This window comes from Pinus tabuliformis, chromosome 5_1, assembly GCF_031772625.1.
Source record: "Pinus tabuliformis cultivar Carrire ecotype Pingquan chromosome 5_1, CPIR1, whole genome shotgun sequence".
NCBI lineage: Eukaryota > Viridiplantae > Streptophyta > Pinopsida > Pinales > Pinaceae > Pinus > Pinus tabuliformis.
The window spans coordinates 496,967,676-496,980,120 of record NC_142305.1 but is presented as its reverse complement, the minus strand read 5'-3'; positions in this window follow the sequence as shown (position 1 = coordinate 496,980,120).

Here is a 12,445-nt window from a genome sequence, read left to right as displayed (position 1 = left end):
TCTTCTTTAGCCTTGATGTTATCACTCTTATCTTCACCTTCCTTGATGGGCTCTGGATTTCCTTATTGTTTTCCATCATTTTCTTGACTAGAGATCATTGCCAATGCTCCTTTTGAGTGAAGATCATGAAGTTTATCCCATATGCCTTTTGCTGACGAACATTTTTCAAAATTGACCTTCATAGAATCAGGTAGCCCATTCAATATTGATTTCATAGCTCTTGTATTATGTTCCTTGGATTCTCCATCCATCATTCTATCAACAATCATCGATTTCCAGAATTCAGTGCCTTGAGTCTTTAAAACATTCCTCATTATTTCTTTCCATATATCAAAGTTTCCATTGAACAATGTAGCCTTCACAAATTGGTTGACTTCAATTTCAGTGGTTGAGGGAGACACATATTTAAGAGGATTAGAGACTTTCTTCCTTGGCATCACCATTTGTGTTCTAAAGATCAACCTTCAAGCTATTAAGCTTTGAGAGAAAGTATTGGCTCTAATACCAATTGTTGGAAATACTGAGGGGGGGGTGAATCAATATTTCTTTTCAATTGTTACTTTTACCAATTAGATCACTTATATTTAAAACACAAAATGAACAATAGAAATAAATGCTTTATTAATATAATCTTTACAATGATTCAAGTACAATATAGGGAGGGCTCCAACCCTAGATGAAGACACCCAGGCTCCAACCTGGATTATGCCAAGCACTTATTTGGACTTTCCAAGGCACTGACATTGCTAATTATGAGGCAACGACCCCAAGGACTCCAATCCTATATCTACTTCAGGCATCAACCTGGGTTCTTGAGGACACCGATCCTCTAGGGTTCCAACCCTATCCTCCAAGGCACCAACTCTGTCAATTTTGGGGCACTGACCCCAAGGACTCCAATCCTATCTTCTTCAGACACCAACCCTAATAGAGTTAGGGTTTCTAGACATAGGGTTAGGGTTTCTAGACTTAGGGTTAGGGTTTTGCCTTATGGTTCTTTAACAAGAAAAGGAGGAATTCAAAAATAGATTGACATAGCCTTGGGGTTTTTTACTTAGGGTTATAATTTCACATCTTAAGGTTAATGTCTTGCACCTAGGGTTTTCATGAGGTTCATGTATCACAAGAATATTTTCCATCTCCAATAATGTCATATTGACATCAATGACAACATAGATTAACAATCTCCCCCTTTGTCATTGATGGGAATAATACTGCCCCTTCAAATATTCTCTCTCCCCTTTGACATCAATGGCAAATGGGGTGTCCAAGAACACCCCCAATCGAGGTGCTTCTTTTATTCATGAATAGTATTTCTTCATAGGTACGTTACTCCCCATGTCATGGTTCTCTTCTTTCTAGCAATGTGGTCCATGATAGATGTTACTTACATTCCTTCATGTGATGAATCAACTTCCCCCTGTCTGCACAACCTCCTCTAGCTCATGAAATATTACCTTCTTAGTGATCAAGTGGAAGAGATATTCAACAATAGTTCATCGAATAAGGAATCATGTTATTCAATGGAGTTTCTCCCAAGAGATGATCTATCAAAAGATGATTGTTCATGTGTCACTCATCAAGGTTCTCTAGGATCCATCCATGACTAGCTTCTGCAAGAATGCTTAGTCATCATAAGTTCCCCCTAACTATATGGTATTTTTTTTATAGAGTCTCCCCATGAAATACTTAGATTATCAAGGATTAGGTCAACAACACGTGTTGTTGGCTGGAGAGTTCAAGAGATTTTCGGATTGTATTTTCTTCCTTCTCCATACTTGTGTAACTTTCTTTTCTGGCATAGTTCTAGCTTGAGTAGGTGCCCAAGTCAAGTTACAATTACGTGGCATATGTACAATGTTATGACACTTGAAGTACTCTATGTTGTTCATGTATAAAAATTCATGACTTCTTCTTGCAAAATTGCTTCTCGAAGATTGACAGGGACCATTATAATTATCTTTGTGATATGCCCTACATCTTTTGCCATGCGCCCAAAGTTTTTACAAGAATAGCAATAACCAAGAAATATACTTTGGTACCTGGGAGAAGAAGGATTCCTTGATGTACTTCTGAATTCTTTTTGCATTGGGATCCTTTGATAACCATTTCTTCTTGCATCCTTGATACCATCTGGATTTCTTCTTGGAGGAACGTTTCTTCCATAGTTATATTGACTCTTCTCCTTGCCTTTGTTGGAACTGGGAGCATTAACATTTCTTCCAGGCTTCCTCATGTCCTTGTTGTTTGAAGCATTAGTGTTTGCACAATGTTACTTGGGAGCGGGAGTGACATTTTCAGAAGCTCCCGGTTTGGGAGCGAATCCCGAAGCGATTTTTTAAAAATATATATATTTTTTAAATTTTTAAATTTTTGATACATATATGTCAACAAAAACATGTAGAATGATGAATTAGATATAAAAAACATAAAAAAACATAAATTGATCATTGAACCATATCACATCAATCATCTAGAAGTTATAATCTTCATTAACCATGTCCACAAGTTAGTAAAATACATATTACAACTGCAACATGTTGAGTCTCGTGAATCATGATTCATCAAATTCAATCTTAAATTTTCAAATTCAAGCTTTCAAAATTGAAAATTCAATATATAACATTTATCATCATTGATCACCAAAGTTGTACTTGTAAGCTAAGTTTAACCATTACAAGAAATAATATCTTAGATATTTCTAAGTCCTAACTTCTAACTGTTAACATGAAATGATATGTTATAAAATGAAACATGAATAATGTTATGAAATGAAACAACTTTAGTCTTTCACGAAGCATCATATTCATAATTCACAATCATTACTATTGAGTTATAATTGCCAACTTCAAACTTCAAAGTTTCATTGTCACAGTCATATATTGTTTACAAAAAATATCATTATGATATGAAAGAGTCAAGAGTCAAGGACTCAAGACTCAACAGTTATGAAAACTAATAGAAACTAGAAAATACAAGTAAACCGTAAATCTACATGTGGCCCTTGCCACGAGAATCTCCAAGAGTATAAGCAAGTCGTGGTGGTCTTCTAGGAGTCTCCCGCACAGACTGATGACCAGAACTAGAAGGCACATGCCCTCCATGTGAAGGTGTAAATGGAGGTGGCGACAGCAAAGGAACAAGACTCGGACCTCGAGCACTGCTACTGGATGGTGGAGGTGGAAGTGGCATGGCTGCTGCAGCTGCAGCTGCTTCATCTTCATCCCTTATAAGTTCCTCTTCCAGTTCTTCAAGATGCACTATACCATCCTCCAAATTGTCATCCTCTGGGTGATTGTCCCAAATTTTATATGTGGGATCCTCATAAGCCCAATCACAGTAATGACTCAACAACCTCAAGTTGTAGTGCACATAAACCAAGCTTTCTGCTCGGTTTTCATTGAGTCTGTTTCTTTTCACATTGTGTATGAAGCTGTAGGTGCTCCAACACCTCTCTGCAGAAGAAGCATTCACAACCTGTGATAGAACTTTTTTTGCCAATTTTGGCAAGCTGCCATATGTTTCCCACCATGTGAGAGCATCAAATCTGTCTCTGTCTTCCATTGCATGGAAGGTACCAAACAAACCAGTGCCACTGAAGTATTTTCCTATTTCAAGGTGCACAACTGCACATTCCTCCCTATCAGGTATCAACTTTTCTAATGCTTGCAAATATCCACTAGTTACGTCTGCATCTAAATGGGGTTTGGTCCTAATCCCACCCCCTGGTGCAGGTTGGCCCAACCAAGATGTAGAGTAGTATTTTGGCGTAAGGATATACACCAAGCAATGTAGTGGAAGATTAAGTATATTCCACTGTTCACACACACAATCATGAATCAGTTTGTACAAGTCGGGATCTCTGTTATGAACAATATCTTTTATTTGCCCCAACATGGTATCCATCTGCTCATACACCTCGCCAATCACTGGTTTGTCTGTATCTGCAAACCAAATCATGTGATAAATGGGCTTGGTGAAATCCAATACTTGCCTCACACTTGTCCAAAACTGACCATCAAGAGCGGCCTCCTCCACCAGTTCAAAACCTCGCCTGTCAGCTGCATTTGTAGCCCTTTCCTTTAATACCTGCCAATGTGGACTTGATACCATGCTAGCCAATGACTCTCTTACCTTCAAAAGGCACCTGAAGGTGAGGTAATAGCTACCAAATTTGGTCTTCACAATCTTCAACAACTCCAATCTCGAGTGACTGCGGAAAAGGCCATGGGTATTGCTATGATTTGTAATAAATTTTATCATTTGTTTGCCTTTCTTGTACAAATCACCAATCCATTTGTATTGTGCATTTTTGTTCTTGACAACATCATGCGTCAGAAGGTTCAATGTGTGAACCAAACATCCAGACCAAAATATGTTGGGGTATTTATCCTCAATAATTGTTCCCGTTGCCTTATAATTAGGAGCATTATCAGTGATGACTTGGATGACATTGTATGCTAAAATACGGTCAATTGTTTCAAGTAATGCTTCTGCAATGTTGATAGCGGTCCTGAACTTGTCTGAGTAATCATGTGTAGTTAGAAAGATGGCACCACAAACAGACACAGCAAGAACACTTATCAATGGCTTGCCTTTTACATTTGTCCATCCATCAGATACAATGGACATCCCATGCTCAGTCCAAGAACTTGTCATTCTATTCAAAGAATGTGATATTTTTGCTTTTTCATGATCAAGTCCAACGGTTCTTGCCTTGTCATACCTAGGGCTCTTGTATCCTTTAGGGGCATCATTTATGGAAAAAACCATTTCATGCCAATAAGGTGAGCGAAGAAAATTGAATGATATCCCACATGCATAGAGAAACCTGTAAACCTTTGAATCCACATCATTCCTACACCCCTCATCAAGGAAATCTGATATGGTTCTACGCCTTAAAGTTGATGACCCTATGCCTCCATATCCACTGCCTTGGGAGGATGCTGAAGGAGTTCTTTGTGCTTGTGATTGTGAGCTTGGTTCAAAGAAACCCCTTGATTTTTTTGATTTGTATTGGGCTTCCTCCTCTTCCCTTATGTATTTGGCTCTATCCGCTGCTGACACCACTGGACAAGTTTTGATTCCTATTTTTTTGTCTCCATCCCATGGCCTTTTCCCGCAGAGGTGTTTTCTGGCACGGGTTTATAAACTTGTGTAATCATTGTTGCAATGGGGGCAATGAAATTTAGTGGTTCCACCCCCTCTCTCTGCTTCAGGCCTGTTAACATATTTCGACAATGGGGTTTGGTCTTGTTTAGTTTTTTGAGAGTCATGTTCACCCTCCTCCAGCTCCTCCTCACCGGGGTTTTCATTAAATCCACTTTCTCCAGCTTCTTCATCCTCCTCTTCATTTTGGCCCCTCCATTTCCTACTCTCCAGCACCATAATAACCATAAAAGGGACCAAGAAGAGGAAAATGCTAAGAAATATAGCCAGGTCCATGATGTTTGATATTTGTAGGCTTTTGAATCTGCAAATTAATTTAATTTATTTAGATTAATTAATTAAATTTAGATTTATGATTTTTTTTACTAAATATAGTTAATAAACTAAAGAAACTAAATTAAACTACCTAAATTACTCCCTAACTAAATTAAACTAACTAAATTACTAAGTTACTTACCTCTTTGCAGGCTTGCTCCTTGCTCCTCGGCGCTTGCTCCTCGTTTCTCCTCGCTCCTTTGCTCTTGCTCTCCTTTGATATTGCTCTCATTCAAGTGATAATGAATTTTTTTTAACCCATTGTGTTTTTAAAACATAATTTTTTTTTAAAATTTGATTTTTTTTTGGCGTCCAAGATTTTTATTTTATTTTATTTTTTTATTTATTTTATTTTATTTTATTTATTTATTTATTTATTATTATTATTATTATTATTTTATTTTATTTTTCTGCCAGATCGCTCTCGTCGTCGACCGAATCGCTCCCAGAGCGATCGGGAGCGATTGCTCCCTAATCACTCCCGAGCTGTAATTTTCGCTCCGGGAGCGATATCGCTCCCAATTTTGGCAGGAAGCGGAATTTTTTTTATCAGGAGCGCACTCCCGACCCACTCCCGCCTGGAGCACGAATTAGGAGCGGGAGCGGGGGGGGAGCACTCCCCCGCAACTCTGGATTTGAATCATTCTTTCTTGAGGATTCACTTGAAAAGCCAAGCCCTGATTTATTGAGGGGAGACCTTTGATGACTTAGGATGTCATCTAGGGTTTGAGAACTTTTCAAGTTCTTTTTCAGCAAGTCAACTTCATTTTTAAGAAAGACAATTTCTTCCTTCATTTTCTTGCATTCTTCATCCTTATTTGATAGAATGATCTCCATTTCTTCCTTCATCTTGGTTGCTTCACATGATTAGGCCTCAAGCGAAGTGATTTCTAATTTTAACTTGGTGATGTCATCATCCTTTTCTTCTAGTTGGCATATCGTGGTGTTTCTCTCCTTTTCTGCTTCATCAACTTGTCCTTCTATGTATGTCAAAGCTCCCATCACCTTCTCAGCTCCTTGTGCCTGTTTCCTTGCTTCTTCTAGTTGAGATAGAAGGGAGGAGACCTATTCCTTGTATTGAACAATCTCTGCTTCAAGTTTGTTCAAGCTTTTGTGCCTTTGTTCAAGGTGGCTTGACAAGGTATCTTTTCGTTCCTTTGCCTTATCCAATTGGTTTGTCATGGATATGACTTCTTGATGATTCTTTCTCTTGTTTTGATGAAATTATTCCTTAATCTTGGCGAACTCCTCATCTATTTCTTGTACCTGAAGCTTGACGAGGTTAGCTTCCTTCCTTGTCTTGTGCTAGTCATCAACTTGCACTTTCTTCTTAAGTTCCTCATTTTAGTTTTTCAATTTGTTAATCCCTTCTATGGCAGCCATAAGTTTAGTGAGGAGATCTTCAAAATCTTTTTCATTCTTCATCTTCTAGGTCTTCTTTAGCCTTGATGTTATCACTCTTATCTTCACCTTCCTTGATGGGATTTGGATTTTCTTCTTGTTTTCCATCATTTTCTTGACTAGATATCATTGTCAATGCTCCTTTTGAGTGAAGATCATGAAGTTTATCCCATATGCCTTTTGCTAACGAACATTTTTCAAACTTGGCCTTCATAGAATTAGGTAGCCCATTCAATATTGCTTTCATTGCTCTTGTATTATGTTCCTTGGATTCTCCATCCATCATTCTATCAAAAATCACCGATTTATAGACTTCAATGCCTTGAGTCTTTAAAAAATTCCTCATTATTGCCTCCCATATATCAAAGTTTCCATTGAACAATGGAGCCTTTACAAATTGATTGACTTCTGTTTCGGTGGTTGAGGGAGACACATATTTAGGGGGATTGGAGACATTCTTCCTTGGCTTCACCATTTGTGTTCTAATGATCAACCTTCAAGTTGTTAGGCTTTGAGTGAAGGTACTGGCTCTAATACCAATTATTGAAAACACTGGGGGGGTGAATCAGTGTTTCTTTTTATTGTTACTTTTATCAATTAGATCACTTATATTTAAAACATAAAATGAACAATAGGAATAAATGATTTTATTAATATAATATTTACAATGAATCAAGTACAATATAGATATTGCTCCAACCCTAGATGAAGACACCCAAGCTCCAACCTGGTATATGCCAAGCACCTACTTGGACTTTCTAGGGCATTGACCTTGTCAATTCTGAGGCACCAACCTCAAGGACTCCAATCCTATATCTACTTTAGGCACCGACCTGGGTTCTTGAGGACTCCGATCCTCTAGGGCTCCAACCCTATCCTCCAAGGTACCAACCCTGTCAGTTTTGGGGAACCGACCCCAAGGACTTCAATCATTTATCTTCTTCAGACACCAACCTAGATTACTGAGGACTTCGATTCTCTAGGTCTCCAACCCTGTCTTCCAAGGCACTGACCTCGTTGTTCGAGGCTCCTAACTCTGGGCACCAACCCTCTGGGCTCCAACCCACTCTTGTACTTCGTCAAGATGTGTTTGATAGTACTTCACGGCTCCCAAAGTCTTCTTCAACAAGCCATGTCAATCTTCAACTATCCCTTCACTTAGTCTCCACATTACGTCATCAATGACAACCTTGATCTTTTCACATGAAAGTGTCTCCAGTGTCCTTCATGGCACCCAATCAAATTCTCCAAGTCACCTCATGATGGCTTATGCATCATGGTCTTCAAGGGTGTCACAAAAACTTCAATCAATGCATGTCTTCAATGGGCTTCTCCAAGAAAGTCCTCGATAGGTTTGCACAATCTTAGCGAAGGTCTCTTATAGCTGCCTTCAATACACTTCCAAGAATTTGCTTCAAGTCATAAAGAATATTCCCAAGGCACTTTCAAAATGTCTCCAATGGATGTTCCAAAGAAATCTTCTAAGTCAACTCCAAGGGCAAGGATGTGTGCTTTAAATATGATTCCCAAAACGAGTCCAAAGAGTGTGATGCTATTATTGTAATCTGAGCTTCTTCAAAGCAACATGTCCGAGCTCCCTTTTTTTAAGATGGTCTTCAAAGTTCTCAACCATGCTCCAGAACCTCTGTTGTTGTCTTCTTATTTTAGTGAGGTGACAACTTGGATGTGGCTCTCATATTATGCCACAAACACACACAAAGCAGTCTTAAAAACTTTGGCTTCAACAATGGAAATACCCTCAGCAAGTGGTGGTGACAGGAGCCAAAGTAGTAGTCCCAAAAATGTCTGCCCACAAGAGAATGCAATCACTGTTCTGTCCGAGCCTTTCTAGCAAATCCGAGCTTGAACCTTAATGCTAAAAAATAATGGCACCGAGCCCAATAAAATACTTATGACAGTTCAGAGATATGAATCTGAGTTTATTTGAGCCTTTCAATGTTGTCACAGGGTTACCAATCCGATCTTCCAAGTGGCTATCCTTCGAAGTTTGCTTCTTGTTAAGCTACAGGTCATCAGTCCGAGGCTTCCATTCAGATTCCTGTAATTCCCCGATTATTATGTTATGTTGCCTTCACAAGTTATACGTATGAGGTTGAGGGTAGCTCTCCATTGCATATAGAGTCCAAGCTACAGTGATTGACGTGTTTTTTTTTCCTTCATAGTTTGTTGTAGCGTATATAATCCGGCTTGCTTCACAAATGTAGGCTACAGGTGCACATGTCCGAGATTCTCTACTGGTCAATAAAACGAGCTGCAAGAAGTGATAAATCTGAGCTTTGATGTCTTCCTCCAAGTTGCATTTTTCTTCTTCCACCCACAGGTCCACAAATGTATAACCGAATTCTGAACTGTACATGTCCGAGATTCTCTACTGGTCAATAAAACGAGCTGCAAGAAGTGATAAATCTGAGCTTTGATGTCTTCCTCCAAGTTGCATTTTTCTTCTTCCACCCACAGGTCCACAAATGTATAACCGAATTCTGAACTGTATGCACAGGTCAAATGTTAAGGCGTTATTGTCAATATATATGAATTCGTTGCATATGGAAATAAAGAAAGAAATTATTTTAACGTCCACGAGGCTAAAGATAGCCTATGGGACAGATTGCTTTTTCATCTGCTTGATGTATTCGGCCCTTTTTTTGTGAAGCTTCACAATAAATGCTCCCGTCTTCTCGACAAACCCCTCGTTAAATAGATTATCCCAAGAGCTAGCTGCCAGCGTATTTGCATAACTTTCCCTGTTGTCTTTGAAGGCCTCACATTCTAAAATGAAATGTTTTTCTGTTTCCACTTTTCTGGAAGAACAAAAAATGCATACCCTTTCCTCCCACACTTCCTTTGGCCTTTTCCAGCACCCTGTTTCACAACGAAGTTGATGAGAATTAGTCCTTAACTGAGCAATAAGAATTTTAGCTCTCCAAGAGATATTGGCCTCTATGTATGCTTTTGGTTGATGATTATGAGTGGGACTAAACACTTCAATATAGTAATTTTTCTTTCTTCCTAGCTCCTTCTCCCAAGTACGTTTGTGGAACTTTTCCATAACAAAAGCTTTTATCTCTTTGCTGTTTATGGGGCACGCGTTCAAGCAAATATCCCATTTACTAAACCATTTGTTATTTTGTTGCATCCAAGTTTTTTTGCTCTTGCACAATCTATCATTAAAGACAACCTTAGGCCATCTACCCTCTTCCATTTGCTCAATTTTTTTTAAATAACTTATGACTCGCACCATAGCAATTGCTTCAATAGGAGCAGCCCCTGTTTCACTTAACAAGATATCATAAGGCACTGCACTTTTAATCTTAAATTTGTTTGTAATCAAACGTTTCTAAATTTTCTCAATTTGTCTCCACTGCATGTTGGAAGTACTGCTAGCCCACAGTTCACAACCATATAGAATCACTGGAATCACTAGAAGCCCAAAAAGAGTTTGAGTGGTCTTCCAGTCCCATAACTCTGCCTCTCTACACCTATTTTGAAAAGCATAAAATGCTTTCCAACCCCCCAAAGTTCTTTTCTTTCTACAACCATTCCAGCTTAGATTTTTGTTGAAGTCAACTCCAAGATATTTGTATTCCGCAACTTCTTCCAGAATGTTGCCTTCAAAGTAGAACTTATGTTGGTTATGTTTTCTTTTCTTAGAGAAGACCACTACTTTCGTTTTGCTGATATTGACTTGCATCCCCACACTTCTACAAAAATGCTCAAGGGATAGTAAGTGCTCTTGCAAACCAAGCGCCGATTTAGCAATCAGAATAAGGTCATCTGCATACAAAAGAAGCCTTATAACAAACTTGCACAAATAGATACCATCACCCCCTTGTGAATTTAACCACTCCTCAAGCTTGTCGATATATAAACCAAAAAGGGTAGGAGACAGTGGGCAACCTTGCTTGACCCCGATATCGCTTCTAAAACTTTCAGAAATGCCTGCCGAAGTTCTAATTTTGACTTTCACCTCTTCATACAGCCTATGCACAACTGCTCTCAAATGTTTAGGAACCCCAAGTTCCTCCATTATTTGCCAAAGTTTATCCCTAGGAACTGAGTCAAACGCTTTTCTGAAATCAACAAAGCAACAAAAGACTTCTTCCTTATTCTCCCAAACTTTTTCAATGATGTGCCTTAAAGTTATGCAATGATCAACTGTTGAATGCTTAGGTCTAAAACCTACTTGCCCTTTAGCACGCTTATTTCTTTCTTCTGCCCACTTGCTAATTTTGTTTTCTAGCATGCTTCCAAATAGCTTTGCAAACAAAGGGTTTATCATGATGGTCCTATAATTGGAGGGATTATTGATGTCACCGCTCTTGAAAAGAGGTATTGCCAGACTAGTTGTCCAATCTGTGGGGAGCCCTTGTTGTATGATGTTGTTGAAGATTTTTGTAATGTGAGGTGCAAGGATCTTTGAGCCCCACTTTAGATATTCTGCTTGGAGTTCAGCTAAGTCTTTTGCTTTTCCAACACCCAACTTTTTGATACCCATCTCTACATGCCAGAAGAAGAATGGACGACATCAAATATTTAATAAGCTTTAATGTTTAGAGTTTATTGCATAGCGTGGAGTGTTATAAAAGTTTAATACATGGCAAGAGAATGACATAGACCAAAGTCCAACGTCAAATTTTTAATGTGGTTTAATGTTATAAAGCTTATTGCATGCCGTGGAGGAGCATTATAAATGTTTTATTAATGCATAAAAGTATTATGGTAGAACATGGAAGAATGGAATGTTTTGAGGTCCCCCTTTTTTTAATTAATAATTTTTATTTATTTTTATTTTACGGATGGCTTTTTGAGTTTTAGTGTTTTATATTATAAAGGTAGGTTTTATTATTTATAAGTAGAACTTCGGCATAAATCACATAAAGAGAGACATTTGTCGACGCGTTTCGAACCAACTAGTGTGGTTCATCGTCAGGACAAGTTGAAGACGCTCTTTAGACGCTCTTTCTCTTTACTTCTTCGTGATAGATTTTTATTTGATGATTATGATCGTAACTATTATATAAATATGATCGTTAATATTATTAATTTGATCGTAAATATTATTAATTAATTATTATCATTATCATTATCATTATTATGATTATTATTATTATTATTTTATTTTATTTTAATTAATTAATTAATTTTTTTACTTATTTTATTTTATTTTTATTTTTATTTTCATTTTACCTTTTTAAACTAACCTTACATTATTTATTATAACTTAATTTATTTATTATAACTTAATTTATTTATTAGTTAATTAATTAATTTATTTTTAATATTTTATTATTATTTATTTATTTTTATTATTTATTATTTATTTATTTATTTTTATTTTATTTATTTATTTTTTATTTTTTATATTTGAGTTTTAATAAATATATTATTAAATTACTTTTTTAAATTATATATTTGATTATTAATAAATAAATTATTTAATTACTTTCTCAACCTATGATTAATTATATATATATATATATATATATATATATATATATATATATATATATATAATTTTAATAATAATTATTAAATAATTTAA